The following is a 12,584-nucleotide window of genomic DNA, read 5'->3' on the forward strand; positions in this document are numbered from 1 at the left end:
AAAGAAAGAAAGAAAGAAAGAAAGAAAGAAAGAGAAAGAGAGAAAGAAGGAAAAAAAGAAACAGAGAAAGAGAGAAGGAAAGAAAGATGCTTTGAAACAGAAATCCAAGTATTCCAAGTAAATGACAAAATGATGAGAAAAAGATATTCCATTTCTCTGGAGTTTTTACCACCTGCTGAACCTGGGTGAAATTTCAGCTCTCCTATCAGTTGTTAAGTTTAAAGAATGAAGCCTGCTCCACTACTGCCTTTGCCATGCCCCCTCTGTAGCTCTAGAGAGGATAGGAGTTACTGGATGCATCTGCCACTGCAGCAGAGACGTAGGTGAGATCTGCACCTCACTGGCCTCAGAATGCTGGCATTGCCATCAGGATGGAAAACATTTCATGACCTGTATTTGCAGTCCAGATCTCAAGGAGACCAGCCCTGTGGCTTCACACAGGTTAAAAAAAAAAGAAAAAAGAAAAAAAGAAAGCAGAACCCATCCCCTACATTTTCCAGTGTAATTGAGATCACAAATAGTTGAGCTTTCCTGCCAGAACCACTCCTGTGTCAGCCTGCTCCTGAGAGGTGCTGAGTACCGCCAAGAAAATGGGCCCAATGCCCGGCTGCACCCAACCTACTTCGCTACGGTCTGATACCGCGAAGGGGCCTCCTGTGGCATTTGCTGCCGCCAAGGGCCTTTCGCACTGCCTTTGTAGCATAAAGGGCCACAGTGTAAAAGAGTATTCAGCCCAATGTGAGTAGTGGGCACTCAACACCTTGAAAGATTTCGCCTGATATTTGTAATCATTTCGATTCTTCAGGTTTTAAGTTACGGGGAACCAAGAATACCGTATACAAAACAGCCCAGTATTCCCTAAAGAATATCAGCTATGTTGTGATTTGGATGAGTTCCCTGGCATCTTAACTGCTACTTTGATCTTGCAAATTCCTAATCCAGTATCTAAGCACCTTTATCCAACAACTGCAACTATTCAATTCTTTAAAAAAATGTCTTTTTAAAAAACGTGCTCTTGTTCTGAATAAGCAACATGGCTCGCTTGTAAAATTAGTGTTAGTTGGACTGGTGAAAATAAGACATCATGCTCTCTAGCCTTCCAAGTGGCATTTAAAGTGACACTCACATAATGAAGGATACTATTTGCACACAATAAAGGATAAATATAGCAATGGAAATTGGCTGCTAACCTCTGATAAGAGAAGTGGTGACGTAGTACTATCCGAACCACTTGTCTCACATGGCTGACCATGTAAATCTCTTTTTTTTTTAATTACTATATACACAAACTACGTAGGCACAGGTCAAGAGGTTAGCCCTTTTTCAAGAGTGGTGTAGACTGGGCAGCCCACACTGGGCAGGGCTTTGAATCCAGTCACAATTTCCTCCTGCTTCTTACCTGCAAGTCTCAAGCTTCTTTCCACTCCTGATGTTGGCACTCTCCCCTGTCCCAGGACTCTGCCTATCCTGTGCCCACCTGGAAGACTGAACTGGACAAGGCACAGTGCTCTCTTGGAGGCCTACACAGAAGGCAGCAGTTTCCAGTCTCTGGGCAGTGTGGCCTCAAAGCCACCCTGGTGCACAACTTCAGGCTGTATATTAGAAAAAAATTCTTTTCAGCAAGAGCAGTGGGGCAGTGGCACAGGCTACCCAGGGAGGTGATGGAGTCACCATCCCCGAAGGCGTTCGAGAGCCGTGTGGATGTGGCGCTGAGGGACATGAGCAGTGGGTATGTGGGCTGATTGCTGGACTGTGATTTTAGAGGTCTTTTCCAACCTTAGTGATTCTGTGACTCATCTTCTCCAGACCATGAGTATCCCTATATCATTTACCAGAAATTGGACAGAAATGCACTGCCCTCAAGGCAACACATTTAGCTGAATGACAATGTAAGGTTAGGCAAAAAAAATGTCCTTATCTCTACAATTAATAGCAGCTCTGATTATCAGGAGAGGGCATTGTAACAGTTGAATGGGTCTGTCACTCTTTCTGAAGCATGCTTCCTTTTCTGCATTTCTCTCTGCTGGCGCAATTAAATCAGGTCATCCAAAATAGGCAGCAGGGTTGTGTCACCATACAAACTAGACTGCAAGACTGTGTCACTTTCAGGCACTGGCCCAGCACATTGTCTGGGCTGCAGACACTTGGGGGCACAATTTGTTACTCAAAATCCCCCATTTTGTGTTTAATTAATCCAAGTCTATTATTTGTAGATTCTGAGAAAACCTTTTTGGTTGGTTGGTTGGTTGGTTGGTTTTGTTCTCATTTCATTATTTTTTTTCCCCCAAAATAATAAACATGACTTCTTTAAAACAATATGATACTTCCGAGAAAATGTCAATTGTAGTGAGGTCTGGCTAAATCAGAGAAACTTGGCAATACTACAGTGTCCTAATAGCATCTGTATGCCCCTGTGTGAAAGCCCCACTAGTCACTTTCCCATTTATCCAAGGCACATTCATGAGCATTGTATGGAGTGCTCTGCATGCAAAATCATCTCAAAGACATTACAGACTGGCTCAGGAGTTAGGCCTGAATCATACATCCCATTGATTTGAAGGCCAGAAGGTACCATCCCACTCAACTGTCTGCATAACCCAGACTGCTCATTCATTGTAACTTCTTACAAAATACCAATGCAAAATCCAAGCCTAAGCCTTTCTTCCAGAATTAGCCAAATTAGTCACAGCATCAACTGTGTTGACAAAGAACTCCAACTAAAAAAATGTAGCACCAGAAAAACGCACAAAACACTGAGACCAAGCAGCTAAAAAAACATTTAAGCCTTATGGATCATTTCTTATTGCAAAGGAGGACAGTAATGACAATGGCAGACTAAAATAACTGGCTTGAGAGAGTTAACATTGTAAATAGACACCTCTTTGTGTAAAACACCTCTTACAGTATTGTAGTTTTATACTCAATGCTTGCTCCTGGTACTACTGCTTTGGATAACAATAATAATGAACATGAAAGTAAGAAAATCTACAAAGAAACTTTTTTTTTTTTCCCTGCACTTCAGGCAATTGAAAAATTGGAAATTTATGTCTCAATTAAAAAAAAAAAAAAAAGAACTATGAAAAAGCCTGGAAGTGGGCAGCTGGGAAAGGTTTTCCACCTCCAGTGTGTGGCAAAAGACAATGCAGAATACAGAGATACACTGCATTCATTCCTCATGGTGGGGGTCACTGGCACAATGCCTTAGGGCCCTTTTTCAGCTGTCAGCATTAGGCTATAGAAATGTGTATATTCTGCCTGGCGTGCATCTCACCACATGAAACATCAAGGAGAACAGCAATCTGAGCTGCGAGTCTACTGCCTAGCACATATTAAATGCAATCTCAGCGTTGACTGATGCAACGTCTTTTTGGCAAGACAGCAGCTCTGTAATATTTTTACATCCTGAAACTGAGTAGTACACAGCCTACAAGAATTGTCAGAGTTAGAATATACAGATTAAGGAATATTGGTTACTGTGCATAGTCTTATCTAGCTTAATTAGCACAGCAATTTGGCTAGCATGTTGTAAAGATACACAAATCCATTTTAGATCAAAATAGACCAAAATAGCACTCACGTTGTTGTTGGAGTCCCGGAAGGCTAATCATTTCAGTACATCTAAATAGTCTCCTGCAGCTTTCTGAAGAATTATGCCAACAGGTATTAAAAATACACAAGCAAGACTGACGAGTTTCAAGGAAGAGATTTCATTCAGTGATAACAGAATCATTGATAAACTCTACTACAAACACCATCAGAGGCATCAATCTGACATTTATTAGTATTTATGAACTGGCTGCAGTACTTGTCCAGCACTATTTTCTCCATCAGTTGTGAAAGTATTGAAGAAAAACAAACCCCCAAGTTTCCTCTCCCTCCCCTCTGCCACATTATCTGTTGATCTTCGGAGTCAATGCTGCTCAGAACTACTTGCCCTACCACTGTACTCTTTTTCATCCACCAAATGCCTTGTAAGCATACTGCCTGTCTTTCTAGAAAGATGTGGTCTTACGAGCTTTCATCAGTAAGAAATATCCATGAGTAGAAGCACTGATCATTCTACTTACCATTCCAAAATGAGCGTAACAGCTTAATTCACACATAAAAAAATTCACGCATAAAAATCCATATTTGACTAATGTCCCTTGTATAGTCACTAATTTGACTCAATTTCCCTCACTTGCTCATTCTTTCAGTGAAGATTTTTTCACTGTTCCTCTCAACATCCATACACCCTGCCAGGGACTACTGTCCTAACAACTTCATCCTTTTGCTTGCACTGAGGGTGATGGCACGAAGAGTTGGTTTGCAACACTAGGAAAACATTTTACCCATAATTTTATATTTGATCTTATTGAAACATTTTTGATGGAGGGGTAGATGCTCACTTAGAAAAACTGGGGTTAAATCCCATGCCTGTGATGAGCTGGTAACGATTAAAAAAAAAAAATCCCATTTCAAAATGCCAAGTCTGTTTTCAAAGATTCCAAAGCTGTTACATTTCTTAGAATCAGATCCTGAGAGTTTTTAGTTTAACCACCGTCAAAAGAGATAAAATGTATGCGATTGTGCTCTGTCCCTCTACCATTCCCTTCCTCAGCACTTGCTGAGCTCAGTGGCCAGTTTCAAGCATGGGATGGGATAGAGGGATCAAAGAAATAAAGCTGTTACAAGTTTCATGAAAACTGAAATTGCCCCGAGTTGACAGAGCAAAGTAAGAGCTCTCGCTTTCAATTCAATCCCTTACTCATGCTAAAAGTAAACTGGCTGCTGAAGACATAGCACACACATACTGGAGAGCTAATCAGCCTGCAACTAATGGGGCAACCTGTTTTCATTGGACTTCATGACAGATGGAGGATTAAGCCTTCAGTAAGAAAATACTTCAGTTAAAAATGAGAATGCTTTGGGGAAAGTATGGCAATCAAAGCAGGCATTAGTGATTAAGAATTCAGGTTTTCTGTGAACTGCTTTAGCAACTCGTATACTTTTTGAAGGAAATTGTTTTGTGTGATTTTTCCCTCATTATCAGAACCTATGGACATAATCATCTTATTGATCATAACTCCCTCCTGTCTGCTAAATCTGAGGATCAAATTAAGCAATGGCTTAATTCCACTTGAGCTAGAGAAGGGACTCAGGTAATAAGAAGATAATTCATCCTAAGAACTCATTCAAACCCAAATATGTGAGCAAGGTTTGTTCAGTGAGTAAAAGCACACACACACAAATCAAACCATGAGCTTTTTTTTTTAGAAAACAAACAAACAAACAACAGCAAAGTATCACAAAGGAAGAATCGACCACCTGTAATTTTTTGGTTATGCCAAATGTGCTTGTTTCTACAGGTAGCACATACATAAACTCACTGTACCCAGGCCACCCAACACAGGCTTGCAGCTGTGCGTAAGAAATGTTTGCAGAATAGGGAAACTCATGAATCTTGCACTAACAGGCCAGAAGACTACTCTCTCTGTCATGCCCTCCCACAGCTATTCTGTTTCATTCAGACAGATGGTTTCATGTTCCCTTGCATTGTCATCTTGGAGTGATGCTTATTTTCATTCTACACCAATGGCTCTCTAAGGAAACTAGAAATCTCTACACACTTCTTTTCTCACATTTTCTCTTTTTCTTTCCTTATTTCTCTCCTTCCCTCTCTCTCTCCCAGTGTACATACATACCCCAATGGCTCTACTGCAAATCGTTAGGAAGAGTAGCATACAACACTTGGTAGACTTGGGTAAAAGTGTCCAGCAGTTCCTTAGTAAGCAGCGTACGTGCTACAAAAGCCTGATGATTTGGGGCTGTTAAACTCTGTTCTATATTCAGTTATACCTCTCTCAGCTATTCCATGAAGCCAAAGAGACAAATATTTGTCCTGTGACTTACGATGCTGACAGGAGATAAAATATTTGTAAGAGAGGCTGCAAAGTTCCTTTCTGGCCTTACCAAAACAAACTTCTTCTGACAGGAGACAGAGTAGCTTCCTCTAGTGCTATTAACAAGAAATAACAAGAGAAAGGCTCAGCAGGTGGCAATTTCATCTTGGAGACAGAATGAATGAATCACTATGCCCCAGAGACAGCAAAGGTACGATCATCCCAAAGAACGCAAGTAGGAGGACCTCAAAGTCTAGAGGAAATATTTACTTGAAAACTTGGATTTATGAGCTTAAATTTCCATGTAATCTTGAGAAGGGGTGAGTGGGTGGGAACTCTATTTGTTACCAACCCCTCAGAAAGCAAAATACAGGTTTCATTTTGCAAAGAGAACCTTGAGTCAAACATTGAATTTAATGTACACTCATTTATTTTTGACACTCAAAAAATCAGATCACAAGGAATAAGATAAATTAAAGATAAGGGAATTTCCTTATTGAATCCATCCTCTGACAGCTCTTATCTGCAGTGTTAGGAAAACTTATTGTTGAGCAGTTCAAACCAGAAAAGCAAAACCCCACAACCCTCTATTCTCATAGCTCGATGACTTTCTTTACATTTCTTCTTCCCCAGCTCAGTTTTATCCTGAAGAAATGAAAAGTCCAAAACTGTAAAATGACTCTGAAATAATGAATGCTTGTCTTCCCATTCAAGAATAAACACAGTGAGGAAAAAATAAACAGATATTTGAGGGTTGAGACCCCAAAGCCTAGTGAAATTGTTGGCAATTCTTCCAGTGACCACCACAGATTCAGTCAAGTCTTACATTATGAGTGATATTTTTAAATTAATTCTAAATTAAGACCCAAACAGTGCTGATATTTAATTTGTTGCCAGCAACCACACAATAGACCTTTGAAACAAACTCTTAAAATGCATAGAAATTCAGATGAAATGACTCACCAATGCTGAACAAATAGGGTACAACCACACCTTCTTGTGCTCTTCAGCTCTCTTTAGGACAATATTTTCTCTGTGTTTGGTTACATACCAAAATATTTTAATTTTAATTGTAGATTACAGTTGGAAGTTGACAGACTTCTGATAACTGGTGACTGGTCAGACAGTGCCTTTTCTGTCTGGAGACACTTCCATCAGAATAAGAGTATTTATTTGGAATAGGTTTGTAATCATTTTCCCTAATAAAGCTGAGACTGTCTGGAAGTTCTGTCTAATTGAAAAGGATATCCGTATTACACAGAATGGGAAGACAGGAGGAGCTAACTCCTGCTATTTATTTTAAATAAAAATAATATGATGTGTTAGGCACCAACCTAACTGCATAGTAATGAATGAAGAATGTTCCGGCCCCAAAGCTGTGTAATCTGAAAGACAGACTCAAAGACATCGATCTCCACACAGAGGCTTAGGAAGACAGGTTTCTTATAGGTTTGTATCTCATATCTGAATTTCCCAGTGTCTGTTGGGAGTGATGGTGGGGATGTGGAGACCAACAAACTAAGCTTTAACTTACTCACAGAGAACTGCTGGAGCAACATCCTCCCTCAGGGAAGCTAGTAGAGCCTGGCTGCTTAAGCTACCAAAATAAGTAAGAATTTAATAGGGCCAAAGCCTTAACAAGGTTTATTAAAATCAGTGAATTTAACAACAAAAAAGTACTAGGCAAAATCCACGTATAAAATTGGATTTCTTAAGTTACATTCCCTCAGGAAAGTAACTAGAACTGCAGAGATCAGCCTGAAGCAAAATCTTGGTTCTCACTTCTAACACACACCTCTGTTTCACAGAATAATTTCCAAATCCAAACCCACTCTACTTTAAGAAACTTTAAACCAGACTTTGAGGTTTAACTCCCATATTACTGAAATGAAACATTTTTCTAAAATGAAATGTTCCTCTTTAAACAAAGCAACCAAAACTTGCATTTGACATTTACAAGCCAGTATCAAGAAGATGCATCACTGACATCACTCCTTTTAGCACTTCATTATGTATGTTGATGGAAGGACAAGCTCCACTTGCCACAGTGAATCAACAGAACTGACTCCAGAAAATTTATACAGGATTTTATCTGACGAATGCAAAGCCAAGAAAAAAACCCTTTCTGCATCATTGTGGTTGGTCTTGATTGATCCTGCCACATTATTACAAACAAAGCATTTGCTCAAAGTATTTGTTTGCTTTCCTTTTGCCTGGGGGAATCTGGGAATCAGTAAATGCCACAGAACTTAATGGAAACTTTTAATGCAGACAAGCCACAAGATGAGATTATATTTCTTGGGTGAACTGATTTGCTTTTTCATTAGATCCATTTGTTCTCTATTATTAGGCCAGAAGATCGAGTCTATGGAGTTAAAGTAATGCCTAGTTCTGTCTGAACTTTCTAGAAGACAAAAGAAAAGTTGACACCAGTGCACAAAGGTTAAAAGATTCTACCTACAAAGCAGGCCACTTTCTCTGTTCACATCCACAAAGTCTTTCTTCAGCCCAGTTATGCAATCACACAGTTACTTCATTTCTGATCTTCGGTTACAGACACATTTCTTGAAAGCTGCCCAGAAAACCTGGCTGGGAGTAAGGTAAAGAAAGGACAATTGAGTGATGAATTGAGCAACAGAAGCCAGTTCAAGCAGAAGGCCTAAGCTCAATGTAGCTTGTAGAGGAGGAAGAGGAGAAAAAAAGGAAGTAAAATACTCATACTGATTTTTCATATTTTCTTGTAGGCTTTCCTAAGTGCTGCTGGTGAGGAGTTTGTTCTTTAAAGAGTTCATTTTTGCCACAGAGCAGGAAAAGGTGGGAGAAGAATCAGAGCTAGGGCAGAGAGCCAAGGGAAGAGCCCAGTGCTTTTTCCATAGCTAACCGAGAGGGCAGGGGGTTGAGACAAGGAAGCAGTGACTCCTGCTGTTCAGAACGTATGTTCTTCTCAACAACTGCCACCATCCCCACTACACCAGCCTAGGGATGTCCACCACCACAATATCACTGATAGCAGGCAGTTGGGCTTTCTATATAACCAGGATGAGATGTATATTAAATGCAGTATGCAAGCTTGCTGGTCTTGTGAGCTCTTTATTTAGTGTGCTTTGAGAACCAGTCCAGAACAGAGGAGTGGTGAGGAAATAGCTGCCATGCAGCTATAATCTGTTGAAAAGATGTCCGTTTTCACTGCTGACAGTCTCCTGGGAGCCAAGACCACTTGGGCTTTTGGCTTCCTGAGATGGAAGAACTAGCAAAATTCACAGCAGTTTTCAGTCTCCTGGACTGAAGTCCAGCCTGAAATGTGAAAGTTGCAAGTGGGCACTGAGAAAAACAACATCAGGACAGAGCTTTGCCAAGTAGGAATGAAACTGTGGACGTGATTAAAAATTTTGGTGAAAAAAGATTTTGGATGTCTTTTGAAAAGCGGACATAATAGGAAGAAAATTCTCTACCTCAAACCAATACGCACAAAGATCTAAGGAAAAAAACTCTCTCTTTCCCCTCCCTCTCCCTCCCCTAACCTCCAGCTTTCATATTCAAACTCTGGCATACATGTTTGGATTTCACTTTAAGAAAGGACTCATTCCAGAAGACTGCAGACTTGAGGACAAACCTCTAATTTCAATAACCAATACAACCAATAAATACGTTCTTTGTTGCTGCCAAACTGCTAGAGAAGAATAGACTACATAGATCTTTAAGTATCTTGCTTATCAACATGACTTTACCTCAGATATCTCCTGTTACTAAGGAGCAGCTAATTTTGCTTACTGAGTCCTTCATACACAGTTGATTTAAAACTCTGCTGCCAGATTCTTGTTTCAGAATCTTCTTCTGCCCAGAAAATACCAATTCACATACCGATTCATAAACCATTAGTGCACAGTGAAAAAATGTCTCCGAGCAAACAAAACAAAACACTTCCATAGTTAAAAGCTAGACTAAGGAACACAAGAACAAGAATCTGCAGCTATGTATGCTAGGAGAGCAAGTGCAATAACAAGATCACGATGACAACCGACTTGCAATAGCCAAATGAACGGATGCTACTCACAGCCAGCACTGCAACCCTGTGTCTTATGAAAAGGGAGGGACAAATACTGTGAAAGTTTCACTGCTTCTGTTCTGTGAAGTGATCCATAAAAAATGGCCATAGTTTACTAAATGGGGAAATAAATACAAGTCAAACATTAAAAAACAAAACAAAACCACAAATTTTCACTATCCACATATACTCCTGTCTGCTCTTACCCTCCTGCTTTCCAAACCATCAGACAAATCCAAAGAGCGGTCATCTTTGGATTGTTACAAGCAGCAGGTAGGTCTTGTGATTAACAACTGGATTGGGGCAAGTTAGAATTGCTAGCACAAAGTAATGCATACAGAAGGAGAGCAAAAAAGGTTACATGTAAAGTTGGTGCAATCTGACAGCAGGCTGGGGATTAGAGAAAGCTGTCAGAGGGAGAGAATGAAGAGAAAGAGAGAGGGAAAGAGAAAAAGAAGAAAGAAACAAGAGTTTGGGCTGCTGAGGTAGAGATCTGATGCTGGAAACACACAGAGCGGAAAAAGGCAATGACCCAAGAAAGTATGCACCTGATGATCTGAGTAGAAAAGCCTGAAATCTGTGAAGAAAAGTTTAAGCAACTTTCCCTCCCATTCTCAGTGCACTCCTAAATTTCCAATTTGAGATCAAAATGTGCAGAATGCATTCACGGTCCTGAACTCAGTTCCTTCTGCTATAACATGATCTTCATGTGGAAGCATGCAATCTGCCACCTGGAAGCTTTACCCTCAGAAGGGGTAAAAAAGAGAGCTGGGCTTCCAGATTGGTGAAAGTGCAGGATGCCTGCAAAGCAAGGATACCCAGCTTCTCTCCTATCACCTCCAAGATAATCTGCAAGGAGCAGCCAGCATCTTGGCAGCTGCAGGGCGCTGGCCCTTTAAGCAGAGCAGATTTGTTTCCACGCGCATCTAGCAGAGCTTGTGAAAATCAAGTTGCTGATCCTACTGAGGGAAAGAGCAAATAAGGAAATCTAGCAGTTCTGGAAGCTCAGTTTAAAGCTGGTGTTACAGAGCTTCTTCTAACCGTGTAACAGGTATGAAGCAGGCTCAGGATGGCATTACAGGGTGTTGTCTTACATCTGACAGCTCCTGGCCTGCAGCACCTGTCATGCACTTCCCTACCTTTGAAGTAGCTAAAAACTTCCCGGTGTGTTCTGGATGCCCTTATTTTAAAGGGATCCAGTAACATTTCTGTATTTTCTGTATTGTATCTCTATTAAAAGTAAAAGAAAACGTGTCTGGAATTTTTTCAGGCCTGGAAACGCCCCCAGTCTGGATTGGCAAGAACTTTAGAATCTAATCTTTTCTACATTTTATTTATTTACTGAATTGTCCACATGACATTTTTAATGCTGATTTCTGGGTCGAGTTGGAGAATTATCTTTGGTCTTTCTACTTATTTAGAAAGTGCACAATGAAATACTGAATACAGCTGTACTTCTGAAATGGATCTTGGATAACCTTATCTGAATAACTTCATTTTAAATGTGAATGGACTTTTGTAAGGGGAACTTTCCTAGATAAACTTGAGGGATATTTTATAACTCAGTGGCTATTTGGAAGGGAAAATCTGAACTTCTGTTCCCTTGTGAAGAACTACATGCAACTCCAAAGCTAACACCTAAAACCCAGCAGCCAAGCAAGCAAACCAAACAAAGCAGCGAGCACCTACAATATGGAAAAGCCTTTTATTTATGAAGGAATCTAATAGGAGAAATGTAGTCAATCCTGCATAGAGTTCTGTTTTGTTTCTCTTCTTTTTTTTTTAACATTTGGTGGTTGCTTCCTTAGAAACGTTCAGATTTAAGGACTTTGACACAACAACAAAATCACTGTTCCTGCTGCTGAGAGAATGCATCTGGTTTCTGCAGAACCATCACTGGCTTTTTGAACCGCATTAATATGAGCTATATTAATCTGTGTAATGGCCACATTTGTGTTATTAATCATATACTAACTTAGTTCCAGTGCAGTTGACTGGCTTTGGGAAGTCCTGCTTCGTTTATTAAGGGTAAGCTTTGCCTTTTGCCTTAGGGGCAGTTCCTTAAGCTCGCAGCTGCCAGGAATAGGCTGTCCTTACTGCGAAACACAGAGAGGAAAGGGACTGTTCCTGTAAAAATAACTTCACAACAGCAGTGAGTTGTCCTGGAATACAAGGAGAGCACAGGGGTGCTCCAGTCCCAGACAGAATAGAGATTGTTTTCTCTCTCTGCTGGACCGAGGACACTCTCCCAGTTGGCACTGGCACCTCATTTGACACGGCGATCGAGGACCCTACTCCCTTCAGGGCCACTCCAGCCGGCACCCCCAAGGGCTCTCTCCCAAAGGGAGCTGCTGTGCCCTCAGGGCGCGACTCCAAGCCTACGGGAGAAAGTGGGAACCTTTCCAGGGACTTCTACGCACTCGGAATCGGGTCCCGGACGATCCGCACGCGGCTTTCCCAGAGCGCGATGCTGGAAACCGACGGCGGCCAACAGGCGAAGCCCTCCCGCCCGACCCTTCGGACTCCCCTTAACCCTCTCGTCCTTCATCTCCTCCTCCGCGGCACATCTGAATCGCGCTCTGGGCGCACTTCCCTCCCTCCACACGCTTCGTTCCGCCCCGTACCTGAGAAGTCCCGAAGCGCCGCCACTTCGGCGC

This window comes from Meleagris gallopavo, chromosome 1 (assembly GCF_000146605.3).
Source record: "Meleagris gallopavo isolate NT-WF06-2002-E0010 breed Aviagen turkey brand Nicholas breeding stock chromosome 1, Turkey_5.1, whole genome shotgun sequence".
Classification (NCBI taxonomy): domain Eukaryota; kingdom Metazoa; phylum Chordata; class Aves; order Galliformes; family Phasianidae; genus Meleagris; species Meleagris gallopavo.